Genomic DNA, 7,722 nt, shown 5'->3' with positions numbered 1-7,722 from the left:
CTCAAATAGAATCTATCTCTAATAGCCATCATTACTCCCCACTCACATGCAGCAGTTATTTTTCTGTATTACTGTATTATATATTCATATATATATTTTCCGTTTTCATATGCCAAATTACTAGATTACGTTCTTAAAATGTAAATAAGACCCTATTATCTCATTGCACAAATATCTCCAATTGCTTCCTATTGAATTTGGATTAAATACTAACTTACCCTGTAGCCTTTGAAGAATCTGGATCTTGCCTATTGCAATAACCACATCCTCAATTGCATTCTGATTCTTGTGCTTCAACCACTCTGACCTCTTTTCTCTAAACATGTCATGCTTTGTGGAGATCATCTCTACTCTGATTATTTTTTCTTTCCTCTATATGATTGCCTGGATTGCCATCATTTAATTCCTTACTTCCCAGAGTCTGCCAGTCTGAATAAGATCTTTTCTGTTTGCTTTCTTTATTCTGTTGCCCAGTTAGTTTTCTTTATAAATTTTCCTTTATCTAGATTATTAATTTATTCACTAAGTGCCTACTAAAACATAATTAAAAATGTGTAAGAGGAAGATAGTCATTTTCCTTGCTGACTACTGCAGTACTTTTGGTTATAAAAACATCAAAATGTAGATGTTAAGTTTGCAGAATTAATAAATATCTAAATGCATTTACATATATAATAGTGGTTAAGAGATTAGAAGGGTGCAAGGAAAGGTAGATAAAATAAAGATAAAGGGACTAACTATGTGCTGGCAGAAAGAAAGTAAACTTTCAGTAGTTATAATATGATAAGTTTATACTGAAATACAAAGTTGTATACCTAAAACTTCTATAATAAAATAAAATATATAAACATTCAAGAGTAAGAGCCTTAGACAAAGAAAAGGTATGGCATTGCCAATGTAGGCTTTGAGTTCTGAGCTAGCCACAATAGAAATATTGGACTCAAAATTTATTTTTATGAACACAAAGCCAATAAAATAACACATCTATTAGTTATTTTAGTACTAACAATTTACTGCAGCTTCCCTATGAATCTATTAAATGTTTAACAGAGGCAAATGTATAACACATAAGATAAACATTAAGGCGTTTGCCTTTCATGCAGAAGGTCATCGGTTCAAATCCCGGCGTCCCATATGGTCCCCCGTGCCTGCCAGGAGCAATTTCTGAGCATGAAGCCAGGAGTAACCCCTGAGCACTGCCGGGTGTGACCCAAAAACCAAAAAAAAAAAAAAAAGAAAAAAAAAAAAAGAAAACTTATATATATATATATATGAGAAAAATGACAAAGAATATATAGAATATCTATTTTTAGAGTGATACATTATAATATAATTTTGTTCTTATGCTAGAAAACAAAAAATGTGTCACTACTGCCTTTTTCATATATATATCTGGGAGCTATTATCTAGGTTATAAGTCAGGTTGGCACACAGAGGTTAACACAAAAAGTAGAATAATTGATAACTCTATACTTACATATTAATTATGAATGGAAATAAAATGCTGGCATTATGGAGAAGGAATTGGTGTGACTCAGGTCCAATGACAGGCTGTTCCAAAATCTATCACATAGAAGAATGTGTGAAGTTTTTGTCCTTTTGAAAATTCTGGTTGTCCATATTTCTTCTTAATAGTACACAGGACAGTTTTTGGAAACAAACTACTTCACTAACTGGCAATTCTGAAGTAAGCAAAATCTTGTGACTGCAGTTAATTTCAGGCCAAAGTTAAAATTGGTAGAGGCTGGAGGAATTGTTCTGAGGTTTAAGGCACTTACCTTTAAAACAATTCACTCAAGTTTGATCCCCAGTACCTTATTTGGTTTCCTGAGCACTGCCTGAAGTGATCCCAGTGCACAGAAGCCAAGAATTTATAAAAAAAAAAAAAATTATCATACTTATGAGATTTTGCTATGTTCCTGAAAGTTAAGTGAAAGCATTACATTTTAATCAGAAAATGGAGTCTTAGAAAAATTAACTCTTAGAAAAATTAAATTTAGTATATAAAATTCAGGGCAGAACATTGAAAACACTATACTTGTGCTTACATTTCTATATTATTCTTGTTTTTCTCTTTGTTTCATTAATATTTTGTGAATAGAGGCATCTGTTAAATAAATTAATATTGTACTTAATTATTTTTTCCATTAAATGGGGTGCCATTAAATTTACTTTATTCATAGGACATAAATTACAGTTCATCAGCATGAGGAGTAGTAATTACTTAGAACTATACCATAATAGAATATTGATAGCAAAGAATTATAAAGAAAAATTTTTTGGTTATTTTTTGTTTGCTTTTGGGAGCCACGCATGATGATGCATAGGGGCTACTCCTGGCTATGTACTCAGAAATCGCTCCTGACTGGAGGACCATATGAGATACCAGGGGTTGAACCAAAGTTCATTCTGGATAGCTGCATGCAAGGCAAATGCCCTATGACTGTTCTATCGCTCCGGTTCCTATGAAGGAAAATTTTAATTTCTCATTTAAATAGAAACACCTCTACTGCATTTCTTTTTTTTTTTCTTTTTTTTTCTTTTTTTTTTTAAATATGGAACGCTTCACGAATTTGCGTGTCATCCTTGCGCAGGGGCCATGCTAATCTTCTCTGTATCGTTCCAATTTTAGTATATGTGCTGCCGAAGCGAGCACTCTACTGCATTTCTATGAAAGGTTCATGTTGTTAGACCATTTAAAATGTACCATTTCTATTTCCTCTTTTGTTTCATAATTTTTATTGAGACAATTTGATTTACAATAGTTTTACTAAAACGATTTCATACAAAAAATGTTTCAACACTACACACCCCAATAAAGTGCTTCCCTCCACTATTGTCAGGGTCCTGCCATCATGGTAAACTCAGTTTTGTAGACCAATTTTCATGTCCTGTTGACATTTTGTATTTCCTATATTTTATATAATAGTTCTTTATATCCCATTATAAGACAAATCTTTAATTTTTTCTGTTCTCTTTTTTATTATTTTTTTTTTCTTTTACCAACTTCATTCAGCACAATACTCTAGGTACATTCATGTAACAGTAAATTGAATGTTTTCATCTTTTCATATAGCTGATTTGTAGTTCTTTGTTCATTGTTTCTTTATCCGGTCACCCTTTCTTGGACACCTAGATGGTTTCTAGTTTTTAACCTATTGTGAAGAATACTGCAAAACATAACAAAAACAACCAGAAGTACAAATTTCTTTTTAAAAATATATCTGGGGGACTTTACAGTAGCCTCAAAAGTGAAATTGCTGAGTCCTATAGAAACTTAATTTTTAGTTTTCTGAGATGTGTCCATATTGTTTTCTAAGGAGGATATTGTTTGTCATTCTCACTGGTGTAAGATGCTATCTTACTGTTTTGATTTTCATTTCTATGAAGATAAAAGATACAGAGATTTTTTTTCTCATACCCCTGTCCCTATGTCACACCTTATCTAAAAGTCAATTCAAATGTATGAAAAATCTTAATATAAAATACAAATCCATAAACTACATTGATGAAAACATAGCAGTATACTTTAAACTTTGAATCTAGAGTCATTTTCAATGAATCAATGCCACTGGCCAAGCAACTTGGAGCAAACAGAAATAAATGAGACTATATCAAATTAAGAAACTTGTGTACTAAAAGAAAAAAAACAACAACAAAAGGTAAAAACTCCCCACAAACTAGGATAAAATATTTATCTATTACTCATTTGAAAAATGGTTAATATATAACATATATAAAAGTTATGAAACAGCAATGACAAAAAAGAAACCCTATTTAATAACCAGGGACTGGGATAAATACATACATTTTCCAAGAATACATATAGATGGCTAATAGATATAAGACAAATGTTCTAAATTACTTATATTCCCTCTTACAATCGTTTTTCATTTTCAGTGTTACAGTACACAGTCTAAGGCACTTGCCTTGCCATGCAGTAACATAGTTTTATACTGGGTCTCTCATGATCCCCAACCCAAGCACTGTGGGAGCAAACCCTAATCACAGAGATATGAGTAGTCCCTGAGCATCAGCAGCTATTATCCAAACACTAAACACATACAAAGAGGTGCTTTCAATACAGGATCCAGAATTTGCTGTTAAGTGATCACATTATCTTGTTCACTTCAAGCAATCATGTTGAGTGGTCATAGCTGAGTATACGTCCCTTAGGCAGTTATTTGGAGACAACAATCCATGAGGTGTTCCAGGAATAGAATATAACTGAAGTACTATGAGTCTGATGGGCAAACTCAGAAAATGTTTTTATAGGTTCCAAAGTAAAAATGAAAATTATCATGGTTAAGATGTCAGAAGCAAAACAAAGAAACTAGTGAGGGCAAGACATAGGGGAGATTCTTCTTTGTTGAAGCACAGAATCTTTGACTAGAAGAAGTTATTTAACATACAAATGAGCTATGTGAGTCATGTGGGGGGGAGGGTAGCATAATGAGAGCACAATCGGGAGATAACATGAAGGCCTTTGGCAATTCAAAATGTTGCTGAATTCTGAACATCAGCAAAATGAAATACTCTTTAAAAAAACGAATTATGAGATTCATGAGACAACCTTTTTCACTAAAGAATTTTTAAAGTGAATCCCTTTATGTGAGAGTTTGAAAAAATGCCTCTGTTCCTTAGACACCCTAAGAGACAATCTAACAGATCTTTGGATTTCACTAATCTTTCATCAGTTTATTATCTTATGATAACTTTTATAGCCTTAATTATATTAAATTAAGCTTAATTCCACATAAGTATAATTTATTAGTACCATCTTAGGACTTCAAGAAAACACCAACAATGTCTGTGCTATTATCTTTAGGACAATCTGCTAACTATGGAAAACACCTACCACAAATTAGCAACTTCAAACCTCCAACCAAATACCAGTTAAAATAACCTCAAATCCTCAGTGACAACACATGACATAAGAGCAGAACTTTTAATTTCATTGTCAATCTGGTTCTCTGTCAGAATTTTATTCAAGATTTCCTCCAGTATCAGACATATACACTTTAACTGCCCTCTTTATAGGCAATAAAATTGCCACAAATTGAGGCTGGGGTGGGGGAGGGGAAAATATTGCCACAGTTTTTCTTGTTTTAGTTTGTCATCATGTTTTGCATCATAGTCACCTTACTTATAAGAACTTTAAAAGAAACTGGGGTTTACACTTTTCTAGATGGTCTCAATTCAATCACTAAATCAGACATCAAGCTTTAGCCTACTGAAATGAATAGTGGTTTGGATAAAGTAATTATTTGAAGTCAGAGTTAAATATCAACATAATCAGAGCTAATGTTTGAAATATTTTACTTAAGTATTATATACTCTAAATTTTTCATAAGGGAAAGTAATAAAAGAAACAAAAAATAAGAGAGATAAAGGTTAGGATCATACTTGAGACATCTGTTTTTGTGGATTCTCTTTTTATATAGCACACTATCCTCCATATTTCCTCTTCTCACTCTCCACAAGTCTTCTGAACCCCAAGTTTCTAGAGGAATCTGAGAAAAGACCTCACTTCTTTTAGCTGTGATATGGAGTGGCCCAGCAAGGAACAAGGCCTTTAATGTAAATAAGTCAATGAATGGCCAAAGGAGTGTTGGAACACCTCCTTTTTTTACCCAAAACAAAGGCATTTCCCAACTTACTCTTTCTTTTCACTAAACCCATTTACTTAAAAAGTTCACCTGGAAAAGTACCTTTGTCTATCATGTGACTCTTAACTTCCAGCTTGAATTTGAACTGTTCAATTAAGAGGTTTCTGTTTGGTGGGCCCAGAGAAACCATGACGTGAGAAGCAATTTCATTTCATGATTTAAATTTCAACTTATTTCTGATAAATCTTAATCTAGAAAAAATTATGTTATGATTTTCTTTGTGTTTGCCTCTTGTTTGTTGCTAATGGATGGAACTGAAGCTTGTATGGGAAATCAGTATCTGAATACTTTCATGTCCTGTACTGTTTATTATGACTTCAAAAAAAGGATTATTTCTTAACGTAAAAAGAAAGTCTATGGTTTCTTAAGAAGAAACCATGATGTGAGAAGCCACAAGACTCCATGATTCTCTCCTCTGTGGTTTGGTTTACTAATTCACTTGGAGACCCTGCTTCAGACCAGCTGACCCGGGGTTATAAATACAGCATGTGGATTTATTTTACAGTGGTCGCTTGACACCTCTAGTGAGTAGACCCAGTCTTAAGGAGTCGAGCCTGCTCCTCCTCTGGAGGCACCTGAAAAGCACATTACCCCACCCTGAGGAACAGAGCCAAAGGTAAGCAGCAGCTCCACTCAGCAATTTTGCACTTATCCTAGTAAATGAACCCCATCACAGTACATAGAAAACACCACACTGCAAATGTGACAATGGGGGAAACAGAGCAGGTCTCCACCATGTTTAGAGAATGAAAATGGTAGCTCTGATGACCTGAAAAATACCAACCATCTATTTTTCCTATTAGATAAGGACTTTAGAGATGCAAGATGGAGGATGCTTATAGAACTCAAAAAAAAAAAAAAAAAGCATGGAATAAACTGAACAAACCACAAATAAGAATCAAGAGGATATGAAAGTAGAAATGAGAAAACTCCAAACTGAAATAACAGGACTGAATAATTTGGTAGGCAAAATGAAACCCTCATTCTCTCAAACAGAATAACAGTGGCTGAGGACAGAATCAGTGATCTGGAAGATGAGATATATAATGAATGACTCCATACAACAGAAGAAGTTAGAAAGAGCCTTAAAACAAATGATCATACAATGAAAAAAATGGTCAAAAATATGAAAAAATGAAAATAGAAGTCTTTGATAAATTTAACAGAAATAATATAAGAATTATTTGAGACCCAGAAACCCAGGAAGAAAATCCCCATAAAGAATCAACAGTCAAGGGCATCTTTGCAAAGAAAGTCCCAGAGCTAAAGAGTACAAGCAATCATATCCTGCATGCCCAAGGAGTACCAGCTAAAAAAGATCCAAACAAAGGAAGACTACAAAATTAACATACAAAAATTAATAGCCTTCTTGTACATAAATAATGATAAGAAAGAAATAGACATGAGAAGAAAATAATCCCATTCACAACAGTGCCACAGAAACTCAAATATCATGGAGTCAACTTAACTGAAGGGGGAAGGACCATTACAAAGAAAACTACCAAACACTGGTTGAAGAAATAAAAGAGGACACAGGAAATTTAGATACATACCCTATTCATTTTGGGAAGATTAACATAATTAAAATGCAACACTCCCCAAAGCATTATGCAGATTTAATGCAATTCCTTTAAGAACACCAATGACATTAAAGAAGTGGATCAAACACTCCTAAAATTTATTTGGAACAATAAAATGCCCACAAATAGCTAAAGCAACCCTTAGGAAACAAAAGATGGTATGCATCACTTTCTCCAACTTTAAATTGTACTACAAACAAAACAGCATGATATTGGAAAAAAGACCCTCAGATCAATGAAATAGACTTTAGAATTCAGAGAATGACCCCAGACATACAATCAATTAATCTTTGAAAAAAGGAAAAGAAATGTAAATGAAGCGAGGAAAGCATCTTTAAGTGGTGTTGGGACAACTGGTCAGCCACATGCAAAAAGAGCAAACTCAGAACTCTTAATACCATTCACAAAGGTCAAATCAAAATAGATTAAAATCTTGATACCAGACATAAATCTATAAGGCATATAGAAAAATA

At 33.3% G+C, this 7,722-nt stretch overlaps 1 non-coding gene across 1 annotated transcript; it reads right to left on the bottom strand.

Moving 5' to 3' along the window:
• Positions 1-2,549: 2,549 nt before the first annotated feature.
• On the bottom strand, positions 2,550-2,656 carry LOC126010459 (U6 spliceosomal RNA). The gene has a single exon (XR_007496488.1). It is a non-coding gene; the product is annotated as a U6 spliceosomal RNA (small nuclear RNA).
• Between the last annotated feature and the right edge of the window lie 5,066 nt (positions 2,657-7,722).

The sequence above is a fragment of the Suncus etruscus genome, chromosome 5, assembly GCF_024139225.1.
Source record: "Suncus etruscus isolate mSunEtr1 chromosome 5, mSunEtr1.pri.cur, whole genome shotgun sequence".
Taxonomy (NCBI): Eukaryota; Metazoa; Chordata; class Mammalia; order Eulipotyphla; family Soricidae; genus Suncus; species Suncus etruscus.
This window is presented reverse-complemented; position numbering and strand designations above follow the sequence as displayed.